Genomic DNA, 15,237 nt, shown 5'->3' on the forward strand with positions numbered 1-15,237 from the left:
TCTAATGTTGGAACCGGAATACATAGGCACATAGACCAGTTAAGACGTAGGGTGTCCGAAGTGACTGCAAGTATACGTACACCGCCTGATCCCGCGACACGTCGTTCCAGTAGCTCGTTTGTGTTGCCTGGGGAGGGGCCCGAACTGGAGGTAGATAGCAGCGAGGGCCCGATGACGCCGCGCCCGGGGCCGTCAACCAGCTCGGAGGCGCAATCGCCAGTAGCTCCAGGGCCGGTGGAGTCTACCCGGGCCGGGGTGCCAGAGAACAGTGTTCATGCTAAGGGTGCAGCAGGGAATGTAGGAATCACAGGAGCACCATTACCTAATGTACCAACCGTCGTGCAATCTAAAAGAGTTGTGAAACCTCCCGTTAGATTCGGTTTTGAAGAGTAGTTTTGACTTACCTATATATTTATTGGGTACAGTCTACCCAAGTTAAATTAGCCTTGTATAACTTTTTCTTAAATTTGTCTAAAATTAAGTTTAAATTAAGAAAATAGTTGTCACTGTAACTTACCCATACTTACTACTTATATTGTTATAGACATAAACAATATGTTACCTAGTTGATAAGATGTTCAAATGTTCTCGTTGTAACCAGTATCAGATTAAGTGAACTAAGTTTCACATGATTGGGCCTTGTCTAGTTGAAACAAGGTTCAATTTTGTGTAACCGAAGTGAAAGTTAATTCACTATTCTTTTATTCGTAATTATATTTAAGTAGTTAAATAATCTACCATATATTGTATGAGTGTATGGCTAGTAATAAAGGTGGAGGTGTTGTATATGTTGGGTAACCTAATAATAACCCATAGGTGGGTAGCTAGGTATTCTTTGTCTCAGAATAAATGGTGCGCGTTCAATACGTCTTTTATTTATCATACGTCTTTTTTTTTTTTTTTCATGCTTAAATAAAGCCCGCCCCGCAAAATGTACCCGGTAAGTCGTATTTGAATTTTAAAAATATAAACCGAATTCGATATTGATATGCTATTTCTCGCAGAGCATCTCCTTCATGCTTGATATATGCCCGCGAGATGCACTGTGAGTCATATAAAATCAGTATCAGATTAAAGTCATATTTCAAAGTTAGAATGTATTTCCTAGTAGAATTCAAACAGGTACCTCATAAATATTATAATTTTCTACGTATATTCTGAATACTGATAGATTTGTGATGGAATTAGATTCTATTCCAAAAAACCCGACAAAAACCGTCCTTCCATGGAAATATGGTACACATATTGTCCAGTACCCCTAGTGTAAATATTTTCGACAGCGAAACGTGACGTACGCGTTTGCGTTAAGTGTCATTTTGTATGAGATTTTTGACTTTCCAAAACGTCCCGCTTGGCGCGCTGTTCAAAAACCCATACAAAATGAGACTTAACGCAAACGCGTACGTCACGTTTCGCTATCGACTAAATTTACACTAGGGGTACTGGTCAGTATACTATTTCGTTTAAAAACTGCTAACTGGGTAGGTAATGGGGTTCACTCTGAAATTCATCCCCTAAGGGGGTGAAATGTAATTGAAAGTTACAAAGCTTATGGTGCTTGCATACGGCTACATCTCAATATTTATAATTTTTGAGATTATTTATACCTTAATGTAAAAAAAATAAAGAAAAGTATAGAAAATAAGTCCCGTTCTTTAAGGTTAGAGGTTTAGGGTTAGAACCGGTGGTAGTTTCCTTTTAACTATAAGCACAATTATTTTTTTATGCCTGTATAATAATATGCCGAAATTGAAGAATAACCGATCTTTTTCCTTAGATTATATACCTACCTGGATTTTACTTACAATAACAATATACATAATGTATATATACATGTTTGCCCAAGGAAATATAGGCAAAGAAATAAATGCAGATATATCCACAGTTTACTATAACTAGCTTAAATTTAAAATGGGTTCTTGAGACATTGTACCAAGGATGCTGGCGGCATTTCCTCGTTGTATCGCAATACTGATACGTTGTGCGAGGAAGCCGCTAGGTTTTAGCGCTTCGTTCACCAGTTACGTCAACCAGACTTGTTATGATTTACCTATTTATAAAGACCGTACATTTTAAGTAGGTAGGACACAAAGGTTAATGATGGTTTTTGTTATGATTTCGCAAGTTCGATACCCCTCGTGACCTCTATATCTTTGAAACTATTTATTGAAATTGTTATTCAATAGGTATTTTTTCGGAATCTTTCAGTAGATAATGAGGTAGATAGATACTAAGTAAATTAAAAAATAGCTCGGAGATTTGTTTGCTTAAATTGCAGAGCACCGTTGCTACCAAGACTTGACTTAGGCCCTCAAACACGGAGCGTAAGCGCACTATTAGAATGGCATTTGGCTATTTGACCTATGTTCTTTCACGTATTTATTTTCATACGTGTTTGATATCAAACGGTGTCGCCATCTACTCAAATATAGGATTGGTTAGGTCATTTTCCCAAAATCATTATTTCCTTGTAGCGTAATTTCCAGTCGCATTTTTTCCTATTCTTAATTTACACCAGACGTATTTATTCCTAACATGATTTTTCCATTCGCATATTTTCCCATTAGACAATTTAACTATTCTTAATTTACACTAGACGTATCTATCTAACGAACCTAACCTACCGTTAAATTTTCACCGTCCCAATCCCAACACTCCCAACACCGACAATTTGCAAGGAATAAATACGTCTAGTGTAAATTAAGAATAGTTAAATTGTCTAATGGGAAAATATGCGAATGGAAAAATCATGTTAGGAATAAATACGTCTGGTGTAAATTAAGAATAGGAAAAAATGCGACTGGAAATTACGCTACAAGGAAATAATGATTTCGGGAAAATGACCTAACCAGTCAAATATAGGCCAAAGGTATAGTAAAGGTATATCGCCATCTATTAAGCATACATTTTTATTGATTTTTCCGGGCACATTTTTTCTTAGCCTTTATTATCTTATAAGGAGATACATATACAGGGTGATTTTGGGGTCGTGGAGCAAGAGAACAAGACATCATACAGAATTCAAAGATGAGTCTAATGATGTTGGTCATTATATATTATCACCAATAATTATGATTATTTTTCAGATGACAAGTAGAAAGAAACATGTTTGCATACAATTTGGTCACCCTATCAATGTGACGTCTTGTCGCTTTCCATACAGCGTATGTCAAAAGTCATAGGGTGACCATGATTACTTCGTATAAGATTAATTTTACTTGAAAAATAATAAAAATCAAACTAATTATCTTTCAATCAAATACGTATGATAATGTAAATCATTTATAGATTCAGAAAAAAGTGGTTCTGGATCACGACCCAGAAGTCACCCTGTATATTTGATTTCAGTATTAATTGAGCCCCTGTTTACTATAATATATATCCGATAGCATATATCCGTCAGTTACATAAGAAGAAATGTTGACAAAACAGACTGATAATACTTGTTTACTCCACTTATCTGTCTGGTCGTAAAATAGTCGTAAAATTTATTTCGATTCGATCAATGATGAAATAATCGGCTTCCTGCCTGTTTAGTTTGCTTTCTAACATTACTTCAAAGTCCGCAGCAAGCTCGGCCAAAGTTCACCTTCCCATACAAAAGGAGTTTCGTTCTTATTTTAAAATTACGTGTTGGATTGTAATGAAACTTTGCGCATACAATGACATGAGCTATATCTATGCCTGTAATTACTTTATATAGGTCCAGCGTATGAAACAAACGATATGCAGCAAAAACAAGTTTTGTATGAAAAACTTATGACATAAACTAATTACAGACATAGATATCTACATAGTAAGTATAGTATAGTATAGTATAGTATCGTTGTCTAAGTACCCTCAACACAAGCCTTATTGAGCTTACTGTGGGACTTAGCCAATTTGTGTAATAATGTCCTATAATATTTATTTATTTATTATACTTTCTCCTACTGTAAGTACAAAGTTTCAGAGCAATCTAGCTAGTGGTTTTAAAATGAGAGTGTAACTACATAAGTCTGTGTGAAGAACCGAGTTGTGGACTCTTAATAGAATAATGATGGCTTTTTTAGAAGATAATATAGGAGACAGCGAGCCAACGAACCGCCTGATGACAAGAAATGACCGTTGCGCATGTACGCCGTGAACACAGTGAAACAGAGGGGTTGTAAGTCTGATGCCTGACCACTGGAGCGCAGCGAGGCAGCGGAGTGGTGAGCGAGATAAAAATCTACCAATATACACAATTACATAAAATCTGCCCTGCTCCTCTCCAGTGGATAGGCAGCCTTAATGGGAGTACCTACGCTCTTTTCTTGAAGGTTACTGCCGTTATTAAAGCTTGTTCGTTCCTAAATGTGTCGGTAACAAATATGTGACATATTTAAAGGCGTTTATAGGCTACGAAATCCGCTTACGGTACGCGGTCATCTAATAAATATGACGCGATGTGCTTTTTTAGGGTTCCGTACCCAAAGAGTAAAACGGGACCCTATTACTAAGACTCCGCTGTCCGTCCGTCTGTCTATCCGTCTATCACCAAGCTGTATCTCATGAACCGTTGAAATTTTTACAGATGATGTATTTCTATTGCCACTCTAACAACAAATACTAAAAAGAACGGAAACCTCGGTGGGCGAGTCCGACACGCACCAGTCCGGTTTTCTTATAACCGACGCGGTGTGAAAAGGTTTTGACGCAGATGTGCATTGGGTAGGTACTCCTAAGTCGATAGAAAGGTACGGATGTTTTATCTCATCGATAATTGCATCCATCTCACGCCGGCTGTCGCTATTTCTAGAAGTTGGCGAGACTAAACCCATTAAGTTAGTAATGAGTCAGAGTCGCTTACGTGTCGGCTGTCGTGTCGCAGGGCATAGGCTATCGCGGCAGGGGTACTCAAGCTAAGTAAACAGAAATAATCGAATATAATGAATATAATGATACAAATATCTATACAAATATTATTGGAGAATGTAAAAGAATCATTACTAACTGGCTTAAAGGCAAAACTTACGAGGAAACCGAAATAATCTTGTCTTGTGGTGGCTGCATGGTTCCAGTTTTATCGCTTGTCACTATGCCCGTCACTTTCGCACTTACTTGTTAGAACGTGACAGGCAAAGTGACAAATGATAAAAAGCCGACCATCTTAGCCCTACTGTATAAGTTGTTTTAGTTGTAAGTTAGGTTAAGTAATTTATCAATTTCAAATGTTAACGAATACCTCTGTACAATACAATAAAAATACTCTTTATTGCACACCTCAATACAGAAACAGTACAAATAATATAACACATAAAGAGGTAAACAACAGGCGGTCTTATCGCTAAAAAGCGATCTCTTCCAGACAACCTTTAGGTAGCGGAATTAAAAAAAAAATACTATAATTGACTTCTTTCGGTACCCCATTATTGTAAAGTAAAGCATGCTAGACAATAACTTTAGTATTATAAGTCGGAATCTTGTAAAGCCTGACCAGTAATATATGATCACGCGCCATATTGCGGAATTTCATTGGAACTACATTTTTCATACTAAACTGAACTGTCACCCTATACATGAGAACAGCGCCCTCTTGACAATGATCATATATTTCTGGTCGGACTTCATGAATGGGCGAATTCCTCCTAATACAAGTTATTTACTTAAAAGGAGGATTTGAGACACCTGTATACCCATAGCATGTTATACAAATAATTTTGAATATTTTTAAATATTGCTGAGACTAAATTTATTCAATACATCTTAATCATCATCTTCCGTTTGACGAGGCAACACAAACACCACAAAAACTCTTCAGCAAACATAATTATCTGAAGCCAACTCCGAAGATACAAATACTTCATTTTAATATTTGCGATAAAGATATAGCAAGCGAAGATGGTTCACTCCACTTAAAAACGCATCTCTTACTTCAGAGTATTAGTGTAAGCAAAAGCAAAAAAAATCATTCTTCAGGCGTTTTTCTAGTAATTTAATCGATTCAAAATTTGATTAGGCACAATTAAAAATTAGTATCTGTTTTTGTAGAAAGGCTATTAGCAGAGGCCGGAATGCTCGTGGCTACGGAAGGTGGAGATAAGGAACGAAAGCTCCATGTACCAAAAAGTGTCATTAAAAAACTTTAAATAGGTGGCGCTACAGTACTTGAACAAAAAAAAAAAAACAAATCATAGACAGCGCAATTCACTCCGTCAATAACGCCTAGGTTCTTAGCTACTCTAGCGCTACTCTGGAGAGATTTGGAACTATTATTTATAGCTGGACACTTTTGCACCAGTTCTACCATAAGAGATGCCACTCCTCTTAATTCAACACTCCATACTCGTGGCATTTTGGAACTGTCATAGGGACTTCTCATTTATCGACTTCCGATATACATATATCGATACAATTTAAGAACATAACATATTAAACAGTTAATGGATATTTGACTGTAAAATAAGTAATTTAACGAGATAATGTGAAAAAATATGACTATTCTTTTATAAAGAAACTAATGCAGCCACAAAACAGAGTTTGAGTTTGAACATGCAATGATAAAAAAACACTAAACTGAAGTAATTAAATGTGAAATGATTAACTATTCAGTTTTCATTGTTTTTAATGCGTACTCAAAAGTTTTCTGGAAGAAATCGCTCTTTAGCGATAACACCGCCTGTTGTTTACCTCTAATTTAAATCTTCTTTAATATGTTATTACTTTTGTTTTGTTAAAAATATAAATTAAATAAGAATGACATCCACGATCCAAGATACGCACGGCCAATGAAAAATACAAACAAGTAGGGTTTAAATATTCTTAATCCGTATATATTTTTTCAATACCGTAAAACTACTGTCCTCGAGTGGTGAGTGGTAGTATTTGCACTGAAATGCCGGTATTTGAACGGTATCACTATCAGCATCAGCATCGCTCGTCTCATCGTTTTCGTTCATTTCTTATTTCGTATTCTGTATTCGTCCCTTGTTCTTTACTCGTCTTGTTCGCTCTTTGTCAGTATCTTCTTTGGAAATATTTATTTATTTATTTAAACTTTATTGCTCTTTTACAAAAAAGGGTATAGTGGCGGACTTAACGCCTTGAGGCATGCTCTACCAGTCAACCATTGGGCTAAGCAGAAAGAAACAGTTAGTTTGGTGCAGGATTGTAAAGAGTTGATATGGAAATAGACACAAGTCGAGACTACTATGCTACTAAACTTACATAAATATACGTTTTAAATATACCTACCTACATACATATATACACTTTCAATATATAGTAATAAACATACTTATATATAATAATTTATATTCTAAAATAGTTATATATGACTAAAATAGATAATAGTACATCAAATCAAGCGTTATTTAGATAAAGTAAACTTTTTTTTCTGTTTCTAAAAAAGTTGAAAATAAATACTGATCCATAGCGGACGCGATCCGCTTGTAATTACGAGCGAGATAAATAGACAAATTAACGATGTAGGAAAACTGGGACATTTCGAGTTTATAAAAAAAAACTTGATTTGTTTTTTGGTAGGGTATATATCGTCCAGTGGTATAAGTAAAAAAAACTCCGGATGATCAATATATTGTATTAAATAAGTGGCGAAAGGTGTTGGTCACACATACTGTAAACACAGTTAATTATCAATTTCGCAGCTAACCGGGTCAACGCGCCTAGAGTCTGTGCGGAAGGAGAAGAGTCGTGGAATGTATGGGGCCCAATACATTCCACGATTCTTCTCATTCGTGACGTTACGTTACTGTGTCGAACATTTAAAGGGCCATTATGTACTGTAAAACGTTGTACGATACATGTGCGAATAGGTAATTCGCAACTTGTGTCGATTTAAAACACTCCCTTCGGTCGTGTTTTAATTTATCGCCACTCGTTTCGAATTTATTATTTTTCGCACTTGTATCGTAATGTACTATTGTAGTGTTTAGTTTTAAAATTAATTATTATAATATGTATGTTAGTTTTAACTGTTTTAATGTATTATATATGGGCCACTAATAGTTGCCTCAAATATAGATTGTCATTTCATTTCACCTTGATGCTGTCGTGGTTGCAATTTTGTTGAGTCTATGTTCCGGTTGGGCAACTTAATCCCAAGAATTGGCACAGAGAGTAGTTTTTACGAAAGTGACAGCTAAATGATGTTATTTTTTATGTGATAGTCGGCAAACGAGCAGACGAGCCGCCTGTTGGGAAGAGGTCATCGTCGCCCATGGACAAAAGCAACATAACCGGAGCCACTTTAAAGTAGTTTAAAGTTGCCGACCCTTAAGAACCCTGAATACCCGCTTCTTGAAAGAACCCCACGTCGTAGCACTCGTAGCGCACACGAAACACCTCTGTTAAAAATATTTTCAAAATTGTTTTTGTATTTCACTTTAAAGATTTTTCATAATGTCATAATGTTGATGTGGTTGGGTTACTGTTTATTGCCACAGTTCTCACACGTTTATTATATTATATCTGAATATTATATAAATCTGATTAATTCTTTTTAAAATAAGTTAAAATAATTCGACCCGTAATAGTAATGAACTTTGAAATAATTATATTTGTGTAAATAATGTTTTCATCTATAAAATAATAATGTGCGATCCTATTAAATAGATATAATGTGTTGACATGTCAAATAACTATATTTATCAATAACGTTTTGATTGATTGATTGATATTATGATAATAGGTTAGGCAGTGTCTTACCTGAGCGAATAACTCGCGAACGCGAAGCGGCGCGGCGCGGGTGAATTCAATCTTTTGATACCTATGGAAGTGTCCTACGTGGGCGATCTTCGAATGCCGTTGGGCCGCGGCGCCGCGCCGCGCCGCGTCGCATTCGCGAGTCATCGCCCACGTAAGCCGAACGAGAGGAACACGACCTCAATTTGGAGAAGGATTTGGGTCCATATTGGGCTGCATACAAGTTAAAGTCATATCTTTGATACGCATAACAACTTGTGTCATAATCAACATTGCCCATACAAATGAAAAGTCATATTATATTATGTCATACATTTTTAGCCATAATATTTGATGACATGCATAGCAGTTGTCATATATTTTTTGTGTATAACTAACGAACCTAACCTACAAATTTATGCGAATTAAATTAATGACTAAAAATTATGATATAGCTCATTTATGACAAAAACCCAGTTATGCTCAGGAATAGTTCTGTAATTTTTTATGACTTACTATTTTATGCATAAAGTGTTATGACAATTAAAAATCTGCAAAAAAAATGCGACCAGAGGGAGTCCCAAGGATGTCCAACCCCAATAAGACTTTTGTCTGAACGATAATCTAGTCTAGATATTTCTAATGCCATTTAGAAGACTCATGAAAGTCTAGAATGCCTAAATTCTATATTCTGTGACATAACTTTTCCATTTAAGAGGATAGTTGATGACCGCTGCTCCATGCAAACGTAGTCGCCATTTTCCTCTCTGGTAATTGACATTATGAAAAATAAATTTAAGCCTAAAAAATAAACCTTAGTTTGACTTTATTCGAATTTTTAAATACTTAATTTAAAACTTAGCTCAAATTGTGATTTGCTCCAAATTTTTAAAGTACTCGAAAAAATGATAAAAGTCAAATCAAAGGGCATAACATAACATTAATGGGTTTAACAATTTTTTCCGTAATATCAATTTCCAAGAGGAATATGGGGACTACATTTGTATGAGAAAGCGGTCATCCATTTTACTCATAATACAAATGAGTTGTAATTTCCATTCAAAACTTTACTGAGACGCCGAGATTCGTATTATTATAATGAATCTAACATTTCAAGTCTCTCAAAGATATCTCGTTCAGCGTTATTCAAAACTTATATTTAATGTTTTGGTACCTAAAATTTATTTTGTAGTTAAACATCAGAACAATTAATTTCTGTTAGATTTTTTTGTGTGATTTTAAATTTTGACTAATTATAATCGCAGTAGGTATTTTAAGTACTTGACTCTGACATACATTTACATGATAATTTACAATTTAAAACTAATTTTGTAATAGAAGGCTAATAGCCACTGGCGTTCAGGACCAGGCGGAGAGGGCGGGTTAACCTGGAGGCAGATTCTGATTTTAATTTTTTGTTCTAAACATTGACATATATTTAAGGACGGGCCTTATGGGCACTAGAATGGCACTAGTTCAGTGGTGTCACTCTCGAATTCGAGCCAATCGTGCAGTATAACGCAACTAGTTGCGACCAATCGCGCGCGTGATGCGAACTCATCAACCAATCACGTTCTTTCTTATTGCCAGGCCCGTCCTTAGTTACATATATGTCAATGGTTCCAAAACAGTTATGGATTTGATCTGACAGCTGTCAATAGTGATATTTGTGGACCAGAAACGCTCTTAAGTCGTGCAAATTATAATCGTTGATAGAAAACGCCAATAAAAACTTGTATAGTGTGTGGAAATAGTCACGTGTCAGTCAGCTGATCCGTGTGTATGATACCTTAATAAGCTTTTTCAGCAGTGTATGATAATGAATGTATTTGATAAAGCCAAATTGGCAGTGATATTGGAATATATATTTAAAAAAAAAAAACAGATTCCTCCGATCCATAGATTGTTAGTTACAAGACACTTATAAAACTACATTAGTAAACTATCTTATATTACAGGTTTCATACAAATATTTATTTCTTAGGTCGTATGATATGGAGTTCGGTATAACGGCGGAGAATATCCGAATCCCACCTCTCTGCTATCATTCTCAGGACGCTGTTTGCATAAACATAACATAGGAAAACTAAATAGCTATAATAGAACGGATAACGTCCGGGCACTTGGTAACTTTAAAAAAATCACCCGTCCCAGGAGTATTAACATATATTGACAAAGAGTATGGTATAGCTACTTACCAAGTACCCTAAATAGTTTTCCTAGCTATGTCATTGATAATATAGAGGCTAAGCCACATAAGATTAAATGTATAACCAAGAAAGCCTTGTTAGATTTAGGTCATAAAAAATCCATAATGTAGTAAAGACAAATAAGCATGTCATTTATAAATTTAAATTATAGCCTGCTCGTCTTAGCCAATAATCTAAAACAAATATAGATTAAGCTAAGTATCGGAACATGTAAAAAAACTTCAAAAAGAAATAAACAGTTAAAAAAAAATTTCCAGCATCCTGTCAACCCGATGCATTTTTTGTCATTTGTCGATGTACGGTCGTCATCTTGGCCAGAGGTCTTAAACTTGGCGTAGGCACTACCAAGCCACAAATCTAAGCGACCCAACTTGACGACCCCTGCACTATCCTCTGGTCCACGATAACGTCTCAGTCGCGCCTGCGCTGAGGTTTCGGCGCCATTCATTATAGTTAATAATTAATAGTAAGTGAGTGAGTGCGTGAGGATTTGATTAAGGTATTGTTATTTTTTAACCTACTAGTAATAATATCAAGTGTTGAAAATATAGGTAGGTTTATTTGGCTATATTTTAAATTTAGTTTTCTGCTTTGGCGAACAAAAGAGTATTGTGAATAATATGTATATAATTATGGTACAGACCACAACTACCTTTGGAGTGTTTGGGCCGTAAGAGACTCTTACAATACATTGAAAAAAAAAAGTTCACGAAATTTTATTGCGCGACAAGGACTTCGAATTCCGGTATTTCGAGATCTAGATATTCCGGGATCCCACGCTTTTTCAGTCTCGCTTTTTGCGGGATTTGCAGTCCCGCGTGCTGGACGATGGAACAGGAATTAAAGTTAACTATAATGTTTGTCAGACAAACATTGGCCTCCCATCTTTTGTTCGTCACCATCTCGGACTAACACACTTGAGAGTTGAGACCATGATCAAGAGATGAGTGTCCATTCTAATGTGGGAGTTCCAGGGGAAAATACTTATGCTTTAAAGGAAGCCGTTGGTATGGCATTTTCCTATGGATACATTGCCTCTAAAATTCTCCTCCGACCGGGTGGTCCCATAGTCTTGTCCGATATGTCCGACAACAAATTTTAATTCCTCGCTGTCCGACCACTCGATCTATAAGGAATTTCGTATTCCACTTAGATCAACCATCAAACCTCGAGGAATTCCAAAATTCCACTTTGTCAATTTCAGGGTAGCAGAAGCAGATATTTTAGGCGCGCTATTTCATGCTCTAACCATTGATGCCAACTCTACTCGAAATCTGGGTCATAAAAACACGATTTATTCGCAAAAAGCTGACGTGTGACGCACTTATCCGGCAGAGCGAGACAGATCGTTTAGAAAACTTGCTGTTTGCAAACATTACTTACTATCAAAAACGTGTAACTTTTGTTTGTGTGAGTTTACGATATTTTAACACAGTTGCACATGCCATCGTGTCGGAGTAAAGGTACCTTTCGGATTCAGTCTACACCAGCATTACTGCGGTAGTATTGCAGCGCGACATTACTGCCGATGCTGACTGCATAACTGGTGCAAATATCAAAATTCTGAGCATCAACAATAGCGATATCATTTTAGTGTAAAAAAATAGCTAGTGATGTATAGCAAAGTTTTAAACAGAAGATACCTACCTATATTTTCTGAGTAATTGAAATTAAAAGTTTTCCCTTAGTTAAGACGAACCCCCTTTTAATGGCTTAACCATGAGACGGAATTCTTCTGAACTAATAGGCATATAAACCTTAGTATGTTACTTATTGTTAGATACAATATAGGATGTGGATAACTGGATAGCTTGATAACCTTAGGTAACATTCACGCTTGCTTTACGGAAGGTCGTGTACGCTATCGGACAGACAAATCGACAAACAAGTGATATGCAGTTTCGAGCTAAAGACTGCAACAAAGTAAAAACTCCAGAACTTTACTTATGAGCTCTACAGACCTTGCAACATATCGAATCCGATTGTTAATAGGTACATTGCCGTTTGCCGCGATAGATCTACAGATACAGATATCAGCCTGTCAGTTATTCGCGATTGTTAGCTTTTGCGAATAACTGACGCCCGGCGAACTGGTAATCAGTGGGTTCCTTTAGAGTTACAAGTTATACTTTGATTAACTATGAAATGCAATTGGCAAGTTCAAAAAGGGCGGCTGTACGAGAAGATTAGCATACTCATACTCCATTCATACTCATACTTTATTAATAATATAAATTACAGATCAGGCTTCTTCTTCTTCTTTAAGTGCCTTCTTCATCCCGGAGGCGACCTTTTGTCTATATGCCATTCTATCTGAAGTCATGCGAATTAGTTTCTGTGTACTGCCCACGTCCAACCAGTCTCTTATGTTCCTTGTCCATGATATTCTCCTTCTCCCACGTCCTCGTTTCCCTTCAATCTGCCCTTCAATAATTAGTTTTAATAAGTCATATTTTGAGTTTCTATATATATATGTCCGAAATATGTAGCTTTCCTTTCTTTAATATTTGTTACGACTTCCACCTTTTTCTTCATTAATAACATGACTCTTTCGTTACTAACTTTGTCTGTCCATTTTATCTTAAGCATTCTACGATAGATCCACATTTCAAAAGCCTGTAATTTACTGATCAATTTTTTCCTTAGCGTCCAGTTTTCGGAGCCATACATGAGGATTGGAAGAATATAGCATTTCACCATGATATAGATCAGGCTTACATGAAAAATAAATAAATTAAATTACCAAATCAATAATTGTTACAACATTATTAGTAATTTACCCCCTTATTCATAAACGTCTACTAAAGTTAACAAGCCGCTAATAATCGTTTGTCCCTTTCAGACGTATTAGTATGATGGAAAGGGACAAACGGATTATTAGCGGCTTCGTAACTTCAGTAGACGTTTATGAATAAGGGGGTTAGTTATTATTAACAACATTATTTGCTATAAAATTACTGAATTTTTTTTTTGGTTTTATTATACTACTTCAAATCTATTTCGACACTATAAAACGCGGCCGCTCAATAAGCTAATTGCTATACCTATAGGGTGTATATTTAGTCACCTGCAATAATTTACGGGCTGAATATATAGGTCAAACTGAGCAACTTTTACTATGGGATCAACCCCGATATCGCGAAAAAAAAATTGACGCTCACATAGAAAATGTCAAGGTCAGACAGCCAAAAAGTATGAAACAGGCAATTTTTCGTGAATTCGTGGTTGGTCCCATGGTAAAAGTTGCTCAGTATGACCTATATATTCACCTCGTAAATTATTCCAGGTGACTAAATAAACACCCCGTATGGTTATTACTTAAGATGACATTACTGCGGCGGGGCGCTGTCTGTCAGTTCCCTTGATAATATGAGGGACGGATTGAATTTCATAATCGCCACAGTATGCGGCGGCGAACGTTACACATGTTTTCAAGGAATTTGACTGATATCTCTCTGTGCGTCGTATACCTCAATGCTGAGGGTCGTGACCTCCCTTCTGCATCAGTTTTTCGCGTATGATTTTCTCCATCTATCTCTGTCTCTGACGGCGTGAAGAGCGTTGTGAAATGTGGAATCAAGAGTGGAGCGGATCTGGTCGGTCCAGCGTGCTGGGCTGCGTCCACGAGGTCTTTTTCCATCTACTTTGCCGGTCACAAAGAGCTTCTCGAGATTGTCACTGTCTTTCCTCGCAATGTGACCGAAATATTCCAGGATTTTACGTAGACAGTCGGACGACAACCGCGAGGAGATTTTGAGTTCTCGCAAAATGAATATGTTAGTCCAAAATGCTTGACTGATATACCTACATACAAATGTAAATGTTCAACTTTGTAAAACAGTACCCCTAGTGTAAATATTTTCGACAGCGAAACGTGACGTACGCGTTTGCGTTAAGTGTATGAGATTTTGACTTTCCAAAACGTCCCGCTTGGCGCGCTGTTCAAAAACCCATAAAAATGAGACTAAACGCAAACGCGTACGTCACGTTTCGAAACGAATTTATTTACACTAGGGGTACAGATCAGTCGTCTGGCAAAAATACGAAATATTTTATTTTAATTTGCATAAATTACACACAATTATATATAAGTTATAATTAGCATTCTGAATACAATAACCGTCTATCATGATTCAGACTCGAACCTAACGTAAACAAAGCAGAGATAAATTTAAAGCCTTTTGCCTTAAGACATTAAGTCCGCCATTTGTACTTATTATTATTGTGCAATAAAGTTTAAATAAATAAATAAATAATAATAAAACACCGATGCCTAGTGATGAGTGTAGAGTAGACAAGATTGATAAACAACACAATTACCGCACAGCAACATTTGTCTTTTTATGTGGTCATTGTCACGTTC

At 36.3% G+C, this 15,237-nt stretch overlaps 1 protein-coding gene across 1 annotated transcript in view; it reads left to right on the plus strand.

The window, feature by feature from the left end:
* The first annotated feature begins 11,244 nt into the window (after positions 1-11,244).
* Positions 11,245-15,237, plus strand: part of LOC133529869 (facilitated trehalose transporter Tret1-like) — a 50,456-nt gene continuing 46,463 nt past the window's right edge. Inside the window, exon 1 of the mRNA XM_061867673.1 lies at positions 11,245-11,373. The gene's annotated coding sequence lies outside the window, so the exon portion shown is untranslated. The remainder of the gene's footprint in view (positions 11,374-15,237) is intronic.

Source organism: Cydia pomonella, chromosome 21 (genome assembly GCF_033807575.1).
Source record: "Cydia pomonella isolate Wapato2018A chromosome 21, ilCydPomo1, whole genome shotgun sequence".
Taxonomy (NCBI): Eukaryota; Metazoa; Arthropoda; class Insecta; order Lepidoptera; family Tortricidae; genus Cydia; species Cydia pomonella.